Genomic DNA, 14341 nt, shown 5'->3' on the forward strand with positions numbered 1-14341 from the left:
AATTGGTCAGTCATTTGTAAAGACTCCTTATTTTCACTCAAGCAACTCCATTTGTTCATTTATTCCAGAAATACTCTTAGGAGTCTCCCAATGCCAGGCACTGTTTGACATGATGATGACCCAGTGATGAAGTGAGCAGACTAAAATCTGACCTAATGAAACATGTCCTCTATCTGTGAAAATAGATAGCAGAGTCATAAAAAAGTGAAATGGGCTAACTCGACTTCAGATTGTGACTAGTGTGTGTACAAATATGATGCAAACTGGGTGAATGGAGATTAAATGGGTGATTTTTGCCAGATGGTCAGAGGAAGCTTCAAAGGAACAAAGTGTGTGCATGTGTCAGAATATGACTATGGACAGAGTATGTTATATTAAAAAACTCCACTGTAAACTGGCCTCATTCATGAAGAAACAGGTTTATCTCATATCAGGAAAGTTTGGTTCAACCAAGATCAAGGCTGAGAACACAGAAGCCATCTTGACTTTCCAAATTTCACTCCTCAAAAGTCTGTTTTTGAGACAAGAAATATCTTGTAAAATCTTAATGGGGGTATGGGGGAGGGTTGGATTACACATGGTGGAGCTCAACGCTTACTCCTGACACTGTCTGGGGAGTCATTCCTGTCAGAGCTCAGAGGACCAAAAGCAGGGATAATAATCAAACTGGGACTGGCTCCATGCAAGGTAAGTACCTTCACCTCTGGACTCTCTCCCCCTCTCGTCTCTGTAGAGGTTAATTTTGCTCTGTGTGCTTATTTTTCAGTTTTTATTTTTAAAGTATTCACAGTATTTGATTACATTTAATATTTGAAAACCAATCTCACCACGATTATACCTTCCCACTATCACATTTTTGATGTTTCCATCCTAAACCTCAACCCCTTCTCCAAAGTGAGCTGAAATTATTTATTTTGTATTGTTTGTTATGAAAAAGCACTGAAAATGCTACAAAAAGTTTCCTTAGAGGAAAGAGTGTGAAGATTGTTGTATTTCACACAGGGTCCATTAAGCTCTTCTATAAGAGAACACTAACATGCTATTAAAGGCTGAAATACCCGTATATATTTAATATGCCAAACACAGTAACAACAGTCTCAAAATGGAAATGTTACTGGGCCCACTTGAGAAAATCAGTACATATATATATAGTAAAAAAATTTCCCTCTAAGGTTGGTTGCCTCCTACTTTAAACCCTATCAAATATGGTGCAGTACTCTTGGAGTATGGGTGGTCTGAGGTATGAGTTGTCGAGCAGCCATGAATGCGGCTGTGCAGTCCAGGAGTAGATTCAGTCGTGGGTAAGGCTCTTCCTGAGCATGTGGAGAGCATCCATGAGCAGGGCAGTGGTTGAGTTCTGGAGGGTTTTGGCTGAGGGGGCTGGGTCCTTCAGGTGGAGAGGGGTCTCACCCACCTCCCTCTGAGGTGCCCCAAATGAAATAGCCTGGCATGGGGGTTCAGCAACATGGTTATGGCATGTGTTGTGTTATGCTCCCTTCCAGGAGAGAAAGACATGCGACTCTGAATCATGACCTATGACAAGATTCTGTATAGGTTAATTTTGAGGGAAGAATAAACTATTTTTAAGATATCCATTGAAGGCTTCTTTCTCATGCCATGTTTCCTAGAATAAGGTCAAATATTTGTTCCTACATTATTCTTTGACTAGAAAGACATAATTAGAGGATTGTTGGATTAGTCAACTTGGACACTATCAGCCATGCCTTCAATATGTAAATTTTTGCGTGTTGCACACTGTGCGTTAAATACTACATATAGGAAAAACCCTCAAATTAAAATTGCTAGTAGGAGTTTTTTAAAGCTTATGTTTGTATTTTAGTATAGCCACTCATTTTGCATGCACACACCTGCTGTATACTATATAATTGTCAGAAAGATGCCAGTCCTGGTGTGGTCTCTCCATTTCCTGGGCAACCTTACATATTTAGTAAGCCTCCTCATGTCTCTACTCCCAGTTCAAAAAATTCTTGGAAATAAGTTCATATCTCCTCAAATTGCTGAAAAATCAGACTAATAAATGTATATGCAACAGAAAGTAATTCCTCATTATGTCAATTATCTATAGAATGAGACTATGGTAAGTCAAGTGAGATACCCAAGATCTGGTTCTTTGTATTATTTATCAAGCAGATCAACTTTCCATTTATGTGGCTCTGCAATCAGCCACAGTCAAAGGCCACTGGAAAATACCCATCCTTGAACAGGTTGTGGCAAAGGCAGTTACATACCATGGAGAACAAGTAGTTCTATGTTATGAGGATGCTAGCAAGAACCTGTCCTAGTATTTCGTTTTTATTGAGAGCTAGAGACAGATCTAAAAAGCTAAGGATTAACCCCATGTAGTGTGATTTTAAATGTGGCAGTAATGACATGTTGGGTTTCTCAGGAAAAAAAAAAACCTACTCATTTAGAGATAAGAGGACTGACTATAGTCAGGATAATAAAGCCAGGAGTAGCTTCTGAGCACTGGGTCAGGAGTAGCCTCTAAACACAGGGTACTCATAAACAAAAACAAGAGACTGAGATTGATAAAGGGTCCCAGTCATTTCAGCCGAGAGAGAGTTTTTGATACTTTGCAAGTGGCAGAGTGACCTTATTTTCTTTCATTGTTAGGGAAAAATGATAAAATAGTCTGGTTTTGTCTCACTTTCTGCAGTCCCAGAATTACCTTGTCTGTAAGATTTTGTAATGGTGGCCAAGAGAATCAGGTGGTCCATTGGTAAGTGCATGCCTGGTCAGTTTCTAGATGGAAGGAGCTACTTACTTTTCTTGCTACTTGACGATGTTGACCAAACAATAAGTCCCTGTTCTCAATCTGCTCACAGACTGGAGGAAATAAATATTTACAATGCCATATAGAATGGCAGTGATGGGGGAGGGGCTGCTTTATCTGGAGAGGAGAGGGCTTGTGGGGATCGATGAAGAAAACAGGGACATTCACAAATGTGTACTGTATTGAATATTTGATATGGGACAAGGGGTGAAAGGGGCTGAGAGAGAAAAGAGAAGTTAGAGAAATAAGGCGGGGTCAGGGAGGGAAGGGAAGGAAATCTTTTATGTGTGTGGCAGTCTGTGTGTTCCAAATTGTAAATTCAATTCAAGCCCCAGCAACTTTGCAACTCTAGACATTTCTCTCTCTCTCTTTCCAGGAAGAAAAATAGCCTTTCTATTTTCATCCTTGAAATCGCCATTTGTCATTCTCAAGGTGCCTTGGTGCCTTTGTCTCTATCGTCAGCTGGCAGCAGCGTTGCTAAAAATAGCTGGCGGAGGGAATCGCTACACGCTGAACATTAAAAATAGAAAGGGAAGCACTGGTGTGAATAATGCATGGGAGAGAATCCCATTCACGCTGCCCTCTGGGTCCTCAATGCTGGGTAGAACCCCGCAGGGCAAGAGAGGATTAAACCGTAGCTTTGGCTGGAGCTGCAGGGAAAAAACATCCTATAAATTACATTGTGTCCCTCAGGCTGCTGTGGGCAGAAAAGGCTAAGAAGAAATGGAGACTTGGATCAGCATTCCGGAATGCAAATCAGATGTTTAATTTGTAGGCACAAATTCATTCAAATGCTAGCCTCTGGGAGACAAAGGAGGGAGTGAGCTGGTGTCATGACAGAGGGAAGGGCACACCGGCTCAAGAAATGTCCTTTTAAAAATTACACTATGCTTTTTAAAAGTTGCACAATGCTATCCAATCAGAATTGCTCTACAAGGATAGCTAGCTCTGAAACCATTAATTTATCATCTTTGCAAAAATCAAAAACAGGCTCCAAGTGGAGATCCATTGTATCTCAGTCAGCACACAGGGGAGCTGTCCCCCGAATCTGCAAATATCATATAGTATAGATTCCTCATTCCTCATTTCACTGCTGAATGACCACATGATTTTAGAAAGAGAAACTTCCCTTTTCGTCATCCCATGCTCCATCACACACACACACACACACACACACACACACACACGCACACGCACGCACACGCACGCACACACACACAGAGTCTGCCAGTACTACAATAACTCAAAGATTTTTTTTACATTTACAAATGCACAGCAAATGAATGTACTAAATTAAAATATCAACAAAAGTTTAGACTGCAAGATCAAATAGTGATAACCTGAATGGAAGGGGAAAAGAGATGAATAAATTGGATTAAAAAGAGTGAATTTATGGTGAAAGATGGAACTAGACTTTTAGTGATACACTCAATATATTACATATAGATATTCATTTAAATGATAAACAACTAAAACCTACAGAGTGTTATAAACAAGTTTATTTCAATACCTTTGTGTTTGGTTGTTGTGTTTGAAGAAAAATCTTAAATCTGAGTTGTTCAGTTGTTTTTTCCCTCTATGACCCCTTTTCAGAAAACACAAATTGTAGCATCCCTCCCTTTCACCCCCATCTTCTTTAAGTGAACAAGCAGAAAGCACACCCGCATTTTCACCGGAGACTTTACTACTTTCCCCTGAATAATTCCAGGGTAATTACCGTGATTGGTTGTTGGAGAAATGTTAGAGCCCACTTTGGATTAAATATAATGAATTAGAGGGTAAGGAGGTCAAAGACTAAGAAAGTTGTCTCACAGTGTTGGTCCCCTGTAAGTTTTCAATATAAGAAAAAAAAAAGTTGGGCCCTAACAGACTGGTCACGCAGGATTCCAGCTTTCAGTGGCCATTGACTGAGAAGTTGGAACTCTTCTCTATCAGACTCCAAGTCTTCTACTACCTACAAGTCTCTCTGCCAGCCACGTCTCCTACCACCTACAAGTCTCTCTTCTAGTCCCTTACGGCATAGTTATATAGGAATCACGTAAAGGTAAAGGTAAAGGTAAAGGTAAAGGCCCTCCCGATGTTCATCGATTTGCTCGAGTGGGCCCAGTAACGTCTCTATTTGAGACTTTGTTGTTACTGTGTTTGGCATATCGAATACGTCACGGGGAACTTGCCAGGCTCTGCCGTGCAGGCAAGATACTCTCGGTAGCTTGCCGGGCTCTCCGAGAGGGGTGGAGGAATCGAACTCAGGTCGATCATGTTGGCTGTGTGCAAAGCAAATGCCCTACTGCTGTGCATGTAGGGTGGGGATACAAAGGTGGGGTTGAACATTATCATAACAACAAAGGGAGGTAAAGGCCACTCCTTTAAGGAGATTAATTTAAGGACAAAATCTCATCTAAGGAGATTATTCAAGATTACTAGGAGATCCCGCTCAAGCACAGGATTCCATCCAGGGTGTATTGCTTTCCCTTTTCTCAGCTAGTAATCCATTTAAACAGCCATAGTAAATTTACTTCTTATAGCACAGCGGGTTGGGCGTTTGCCTTGCACATGGCCGACCAAGGTTTGATTCTTCTGTCCTTCTCAGAAAGCCTGGCAAGCTACCGAAAGTATCCCGGCCGCACTGAAGAGCCTGGTAAGCTACCCGTGGCATATTTGATGTGACAAAAAACAGTAACAACAAGTCTCATAATGGAGGTGTTACTCGTGCTCACTTGAGCAAATCCATGAACAATGGGAGAACAGTGATACAGACAGTGCTAATATTTCTAGAAATGTCATTTTGTATGAGCACAGTAAGATATATATTAAGCTTAAAGTTTGGCTCTTCCCGGGGACATCTCACTACATATTCAAGGCCACAGTGCTCAGGCCAGGTTAGTCTTTCCTAACCCCAGAAGGGTCCTTATTCAGTTACTTCTTTTTGAATCATGACAGTGTTTGTCCATGACCATGCTCTTAACTTATAGTTAAGTATCATGGCACTTGGCCTGGACCATTTTGATACCAGGGTAGCTCACAGCTTGCCCTGGTTCCATCAGTCCCTTGTCTGGACCAAGCTTTTGGAGTGTTAGGAACTCATGATTCCATCCCAGTCAAAGGACAACTGTTATAAAGAAGTAAATATGGATGCCCAGGAGTAAATATTATTTTGGAGTCAATTAACTCATGTTATATAGCATAACATCAACTGTCTTCCTATGTCTATGCAAAAAAGGACATTACTAAATAAACCATGCAAATGACATAAAGGAAAGAGAAAAGCAATATAGAATTATTAGTTCCTGATGGAATTGGGTGTGTCTCAGTTGCATTGTTGTGGGAGTGGCTCAATAAACCTTAAGCTCCCTGCGGGAGCAGCAAGGACAACCCAGTGTTATCCAACAGCTACCCAGCTCTGGAAGAAGACTGAATTGTTCCTTCACTGCTCCTGATTTTATTGCCTCGGTATTTCCCTCTGAGTCACCTTTTTTATTCCTTCGTGGAATTTGTATTGTTAGAAGTATTTCCGATTACATGTTTTATCTGTTACTCCAAGCTCTGAGATAACTAGAATCCACCCTGTCCATGCAGATTTGTGTGCCAAGCAGTTTCCTCCTGCTACTGCAGGACCAATAAACCCAGGTACCTGACATTCCCTCTGCAATGAAATATACTGAGGAATCAGGGGTATTCATTGATCCTAGTCCTGCTCTAACCAGGTTTTGCACTTTAACATCTACTTGACTTTGAGTACTCTACCTGATATCTCTAAGCTCCAGTTTCCTCCTCTTGAAGTGGTACCAATAACTCTTATCCACTGGGGGTTTTACAAAGCAAGACCAGAATGAGAAAGACTGGCTAGAAGTTATAGCCTATAAGTGCCACTCAACATATGGACCAATGGGAGTCACCCCTGTCCAGATGACTCTGGTCTTGACTGATGGAGAGGTGGAGGCAATGAAATGAATTTGCAGGCCATTCATTACAAAACCAGCTTTTGTTATGAAGGCACTGGCAAACAGATGAAAGAAAGGTAAGTATACCTGATTTGGGGCTGTAGGCAGAGGCCAAAGGGCTGGAAGCAGTAGGCATTCTGGAGGCCATGTTCAATGCCCAGAAATACATTCCTAAGAACTCTGCCAGACATAGCACCTGAGTACAGCTGGACTTCTGGTAGCGGCTGATCTCAAGTTGTGCCACCATGTCTGGCCAGTAGCGCTGGATATGACCCATAAACCAAACCAAAACAAACAAAACTGTTTTTTCCAGAGAACAAATCCAAATTAAATTAAAATTATTATTTAAAAAAAATTTTTTTAATGAATCTCCGCCCCCCCCCCCCCCCCCGAGAGCCCTGGAAGCTACTGAGAGTATCCAGCCTGCACGGCAGAGCCTGGCAAGCCACCCATGACATACCAAATATGCCAACAACAGTAGCTAAAATGGGTCTCATTTCCCTAACACTGATGGAGTCTTCAGCTGAGTTGGGAAGAACTAGAGGGCCCGTACTAAGCAGATTGCTCACAAGTCAACAGGGCGGTAAGGTGCCCCGCAGGCAGCTGGCCAATGAGGCAGCCTGCAAGAGCACACCAGCCACAGGCGGCATGAAGAAGCCACACCACTACTGGTCCGACATGGTGGCACAACTCGAGATCAGCCGCTACCAGAAGTCCATAGAGCTGCTTATCAGCAAGCTGCTGTTCCAGCGGCTGGTGCATGAGATTCTATAGGACTTCAAGACCAACCTGCACCTGGTGCTGCAGGAGACATGAAAGGCCTACCTGGTGGGGCTCTTCGAGTACACCAACCTCTGTGCATTCCCTGCCAAGCGTGTCATCACCATTATGCCCAAGGACATCCAGCTGGCATGCCACATCTGCGGAGAGAGAGCATTAAGTTTACGATGCTAAGATCTCAGGGCTAGGACAAATGGAGACACTACTGTCACCTGATTGAGTAAATTGGTGATTAATAACATGACAGTAACAGTGACAGTGACATTTTAATGACTCACCATGAGATGTAGTTACAGACTTAACAAATTTTTGATTGCGTTCCAGTCAAACAATGTTCAAGTACCCAACCCTCCGCCAGTGCTCATTCTCAACCACCAATGTTCCCAGTATCCCTCCCTCCCTCCCACCCCTACTTCTTCCTACCCCCTGCCTCTGTGGCAGGCACATTCCCTCTTACTCTCTGTACTTTTGGGTGTTATGGTTACAATACAGGTATCAAACGGCCATCATGTTTGGTCCATAGTCTACTTTCAGCACACATCTACCATCCTGAGCGATCCCTCCAACTATTATTTAGTTAGTGCTTCTTTCTCCATCCCAGATACCTTTCCCCCCAGTCCATGAGATCGGTTTCCAAGCCATGGGGCAATCCACCTGACCTTTATTTCTATTGTCCTTAGGAGTTAGTCTCCTGTACTTTATATTCCACAAATTAATGCAGTCATTCTATGTCTGTCCCTCTCTTTTATGATATGTCCCTCTCTTAGCATGATACTATCCAACTTGAACCACTTATATGTAAATTTTATGATTTTATTTTTCATAAAAGCTGCATAGTATTTCATTGTGTAGATATACCAAAGTTCCTTTAACCAGTCTTCTGTTCTCAGGCACTCAGGTTTTTTCCAGATTCTGGCTATTGTAAATAGTGCTGCCACAAACATACAAGTGCAGGTGTTATTTCTACTATCCCTTTTTGCACCTCCGGGATATATTCCCAGAAGTGGTATTTCTGGGTCAAATGGGAGCTTGATTTCTAGTTTTTTGAGAAATTTCCATGTTTTGCAAAAAGGCTGGACCAGTTGGCATTCCCACCAACAGGGCAGGAGAGTCCCTTTCTCCTCGAATCCACGCCAACACTGGTTGTTTTTGTTCTTCAGGATGTAGGCCAGTCTCTGTGGGGTGAGATGATATCTCATAGTTGTTTTTATCTGGATCTCCCTAATGATTGTGATGATGAGCAGCTATTTGATTTCTTCTTGACAAAGTTTCTGTTCATTTTATCGTCCCATTTTCTGATGGGATTGAATGTTTTCTTCTTGTAGAGTTCAACCACTGCCTTGTATATGCTCCAAGTTAAAATCAACTGACGATCCTGGTAATATATCTCTCCAGGCAATATTTTTTTTTTAAAAAAAGATAAAACTGAATTAAGCCAATCTGAGATGCTTTGGACTCCAAGTCTGAGGGTCTTTGAAGTCTTGTCCAGAAGCTCTGTCACTTCATTCACTAAACATATGTGTGCACCACACACACACACACACACACACATACACACACACACACACACACACATACACACATACACTGACAAGTGAAGGAAGTTCCTACAGGAAGGAGTTTACTTACTTCCTTCAGGCTGGCCTCCCAAACCTCAGCAAGTGATTTGTGTCCTTCCCCTTTTTACTATCAATTGGATTGTATGTTTTGATTGTTATACTGTAAATTAATCCCCCACCCTGTCCCCCAAATCATAATGTGATTATAAACAATTGGCTTGAGCCACAAGTTCTGTCCTCTCTGATGGAAGTCAGCACTTTAGAGATCAAAGTGCTTCTTATAACTGATGCCAGTGGGGTCGCCAGGGTGACTTATGTGAAATGGAGAGGAGAAAGACAGAAGCAGCAGCCTCAACAAGGGAATCTGCCACTTTCTCTCTAGACACCTCTGCCACCTCAGGAATGTCTGAGGAAATCTAGGTCTACGATCCTTGTAGTAAAGTCAGTCCTAGACCGTACTCAGGCCTTTCGTGTCCCTGCTTTCCCTCACATAAAAAGAATTTCAGGAGGAGACAAGTAGTGAAGTACACCAGATTTTATTTGGAAGTTTTGAGGAAGGGTGAGTGTGTGTGTGTGTGTGTGTGTGTGTGTGAGAGAGAGAGAGAGAGAGAGAGAGAGACAGAAACAGAGACAGAGACAGAGACAGAGACAGACAGACAGACAGACAGACAGAGTCAGAGATAGGAGGGAGGGAGAGAGGGAGTGTATTCAAGAGAGTACCTGGGCTTCTCCAGAGTGGAGAAGGAGTCCCAGTACACATCCAAGCATTAGATATGAAAGTACGAAAGTACACATCTCAAGAGGGGAGATGTGGGTGATACATGTGCTCGGGCACCACATGTGCTTGGCAGCAACACATGGGTTCAGGCAGCATATGCACACATTTCCTTTTGAAAGATTTGGCTACCCTGTCCAGCGCAGACAGAGGAAAAGAGAAGAATAAAGTGAAGGAAATACGAGAGGTATTGGGATGCACTCCCTGCAGATTCTACGAACCTCAGGTGAGACTGAGTGGAGCCACGTCCTAGAAGAGACTAGGTAGGATTTTTAAGTTGCCTTGGATGGGGAAAAGGGAACCAAGACCAGTGGAACTGGTGTGCTTGGTCTCGCTCCTGTTATGCGTCGGGTTGATGATGAAGCATGGAATGATTCCTGCCTTCCTTCAGCCGGAGCAAAGCTCACACCTTTGTTCAAACTGACTGTTATAGGGTTTTCTCAACCTACTCCATGTGTGTCTTTGTACCTAAGTAAGTCTGTGGCTTGGGGGTTGCCCAAGAATAGAGTTGGGAGTACTTGATGGTCTTCTTTGACATTCCTTTCCTGGTCTTTGTACTTGCTGGAGCTTCCCTGGAAGCAGCAGGGGGAGATGGGGTGAGTTGTTCTGCTTTCTCTGGGTCTGTGCTGGTGCCAGAAAAAAGGTCTTATCAGCACTTAATTCCTGTGTCCACAAGATGGGTTTCTTAGCAGTCTTAGGGCTGTTGATTTTATTAGTTGCCAAGAATTCATTGCCATGACAGCGCTCTTTCCTCTCTACTTGCCTGCCTGCTTTGTATCTGCCCTTTCGTGCGCTCTACCAATCTCCCTGGATTTCCTGTAAGCTGGTTTTAAATACCAGGCCATGTCTATAACAATCCCCCTTGGAGCCTCTGGATTTACTTATGGATAAATAAAGAGTTCTACCTCCCTGATTTTTCAAAGGCCTCATGCATATTTCTAGCCCCACCCACACCCCCAAGAGTCTAAAAGCCTCCTTTCTCCAATATATCCAGGAGATCCCCTGTCTTCCTTCACTTCAGGATGTACTCAAAAACAGACCTTTACTTGCATCTTGCATGAGGGTCTGTGAGACTTAATTAACCCAAAGGAAAGTCTCTTTTACTAAAAGCCGTATGCTCCTGAGTTTCCCTGATTTCCTTTGGAGCCTTTTTTTTTTTAAAGAAATAGAAATATGAAAATGACCAGACTCCAATCCCTGATATGAAAACTGCTTTCCTTTTAAGGGCCATAAAGTCATGAGGAAAGCTACTTAATTTGGTGGCAAGCAATCTTTAATTTTCCTGTCTTCCCCCAGAGCTCACTTTTTCATGCATTCTTTTTCTCATCTATGCATTTTGAAATTGATTTGTCAATTGATTTCTCTCACTCTCAAAGTTTCTACTCTGGACTGAATCCTATGCTGCTGTGTTTGTTACCAGAGGGAAGGATGTAGGATTCCTAGCCTCATGTGGAACCCTAAGAAGTAACATACCTCTCTGATTCACATTTATAAAGAACTTTGAAAATTCCATGAAGATCTACTCTTTTCCTGTTTTAATTTAGACCTATTACTAACCTCGTAAATGAATACTGTGGACTCAATAATATGCCCTCCAAATATGACAGTCTTAATAATATGCCCTCCAAATATGACTTAATGACTTAATGACCTTCAAATATGTCTTAATCCTTGAATTCTATAGGTGTTACCTTGCCTATCAGGAGAGAGTTTTACATATATGACTGATATAGGGAGATAATTGTGGGTGATTGTCATGGCATGTGCCCCGAGTCAGTATAAGAAAAAAAAAATATATATATATTGCTTTTTGGGAGTCATATTCAATGATGCTCAGGGGTTACTTCTGGCTCTGCACTCAGGAATTACTGCTGGTGGTGTTTGGGGAACAATAATGGATGCTGGGAGTCAAACCCAGGTCGGCTGCGTGTAGGGCAAGTGCACTACCCTCTGTGCTATCACTCCAGCTCCCGAAGTATCTTTATAGGAAAGAAAGGAGCACAGGAGATGGTCTTTTGAAAATGAAAGGCAGAGGTTGGAGAGGGTTGGCTAGGAAATGCCCACAACCTTACAAATAGAAAGGACTTAGGATGGATTCTCTCCTGAAGCCCCAGAAAGAACCATTTCTCTTACATCCTTATTTTTAGTCTGGAAAAATTCCTTTTGGACTTCTCGCCTCCAAAACTGTATAAAAAAACCCCAATGTTTTCTTGCTAATTTACAGCCAGAAAACTGAGGTTTGGAATAGATAGATAAGTCAAGCACAAATTTTCCAGCTCTGTTGATAAGTCAGTATTACTTTGTGTGAAGGCTAAGGAGGTAGAACAAGAGGGATCAGGGTCCATACAAAATGCAGGAAAGTAGACAGGGAAGGGTCCTCATGTCAGTGGAATTGCTAGGATGTAATAAAACTGCCTAGCCTTAAGGCCATCAGGGCCCACCTGTGAGCACAGGTACTAGACCTGATAAGATTTTCACCTAGTGCCAGCAATACACCCAGAAAAGGCTAGACCTGGACAGTATCCTCCCAGCAACCCCCAGAAACTCCAGCAGGAACAAAAGTCCAGGAAAAGGAATTTCAAAGATCATCAACCACTCCCAATTCAATCCCCCTGGCAACCTCCCTAGCAACAAACTTTTTTTTTTTTTTAGCAACAAATGTTTATCTAGGTAAAGCCCCATGTAGGCTGAAGTTGGAAAAATTCTATAAAGGCCACCTTGAATAAACGAAGGGCACACATATGCTGCCCAAGCCCATGAGCTGTTTGAACAACTCTGAGGCCGAGCACATGTGGCACCCGAGCACATGTGGTGTCAGCATCTCCCCACTTGAGATGTATACTTTTATGCTTTCATATCTAATGCTGGGATGCGTGTATGGGCTCTCTCCGCCTTTGGAGAAGCCTGTGTTCTCTCTTGAGCGTGTTACTCTCTCACTTTCTCGCCCTCCTTCCCCTTCATAAAAGCCTCCCAAATAAAATGTTTCACTTCACTGCTTGTCTACTCATGAAATACCTATCTTTTAGAACAACAAAGAATCTGTAAGCCCTGGGTAAGGCCTAGAACTCACTTTCCAGATTATCAGTTCTAGTCTTTCCAGCAGGTCATGGGGTGGCAGAGGTGGATGGGGGAAATTGCCAGTCTCTCTTTCTCCTCTCTGCCTCACGTAAGCCACCTGCGGGGTCCCACGGACCTCATATGCACTGACACTCAGGTTTTATCCTCAGCACCACATGGTCCCCCGGCAACACCCGGTAAAACCCTGTAGGCTCTGAGCACTGTTGTGGTGACCCCGGGGGTACCATCACCACCGGGCTCCAGAACACCACATCTTGGGTCCTATCATGGATCCAAACAGCTTGGTTGCTTAAGAATCACGGGGCTACCTGAGACTGCTCAGCAGTACCCCTTTTGAAATTTCTCTGTTTGGAAAAAGGAATTGAGCACTCACTCTTGCTTTATTTCTCTTTAAATATATGACTGTGTGTCTTCTAATAATGAAAACATCCAGTTGAGAAATGAACATTTGTAGTATCTTGGTCATGGTTGTGGATTTGAATATGGACTGTTCTTACTGCTTTCTTACAAGAAGGAAGCCCTTGAGACAAAAAGGAATAAATTAATAACAAATATTAACAATTTCACTGTACCAGCTAGGAGTTGTGTTCAGTTTTGAGATATATCCAACCCTACCTTCATGACTTATTCAGGGACGCAATTATTTTTCTCATGTTTTATAAAGTCCAGAAGTAGGTGCAATGATTCAAATATGCCATCAGGGAATGAGATTACCATTCTACTTCTTTATTTTTTAAATTTGTGTCTTTATTTTGTAAGTTCACATGGCTGTTCTGTTTCTAAGACTGTATCTGCAACGTATGCAGATGGGAAAAGGAAGAACAAAGTGTATATGGATTTCATGTAGTACAGGAGTTTTGGCGCTTGTCTCACATACGACCATCCTGGATTAAGTCTTCCATACACATGGTCTCCACAGCACCACCAGAAGTGATCCTTGAGTACTTACCATGAGCATTGTGTTGGCCCCAAGCCAAAAAATTTCTCCTAACGTAAGAAAATATCAGTCACACCTCTATTGAGTATGTGTGCACATGCACTCATGCAGATGTGTACAGTATTGCACATGTACACATGCATGTTCCTCAATTAACCTCTCTAGTTTGAAAAAATTAACAGAACACTTAATACCCATTCCTTACTCATTCTGTGCCTGAGAGAAAAATAATGCCCAATTTATATATAGTGACAAAAAAATTACAAATGAATCCCACAACATCAGAGCAATAAAACATCTGCACAGAGGTATCTGTGCAGGGACAAGATGGGTAAAATGACACAGTGACTAAGCAAAATATAGCATAGAATAAATCAATATACCTTCTAGATGAATAGATCATGCAGAAGTTAAGCAAAAATCCCACCTATAAGAAAATACAATTCACAGAAGAGAGGATAATCTGTCACAATCTCA

General features: G+C 42.3%; 1 pseudogene; it reads left to right on the top strand.

Annotated features, from left to right (window-relative positions):
- Nucleotides 1–7689, top strand: part of LOC130039427 (histone H3-like) — a 37282-nt pseudogene extending 29593 nt beyond the window's left edge.
- The last annotated feature ends 6652 nt before the right edge of the window (nucleotides 7690–14341 follow it).

This window comes from Sorex fumeus, unplaced genomic scaffold, assembly GCF_029834395.1.
Source record: "Sorex fumeus unplaced genomic scaffold, SorFum_2.1 ptg000002l, whole genome shotgun sequence".
Lineage (NCBI taxonomy): Eukaryota > Metazoa > Chordata > Mammalia > Eulipotyphla > Soricidae > Sorex > Sorex fumeus.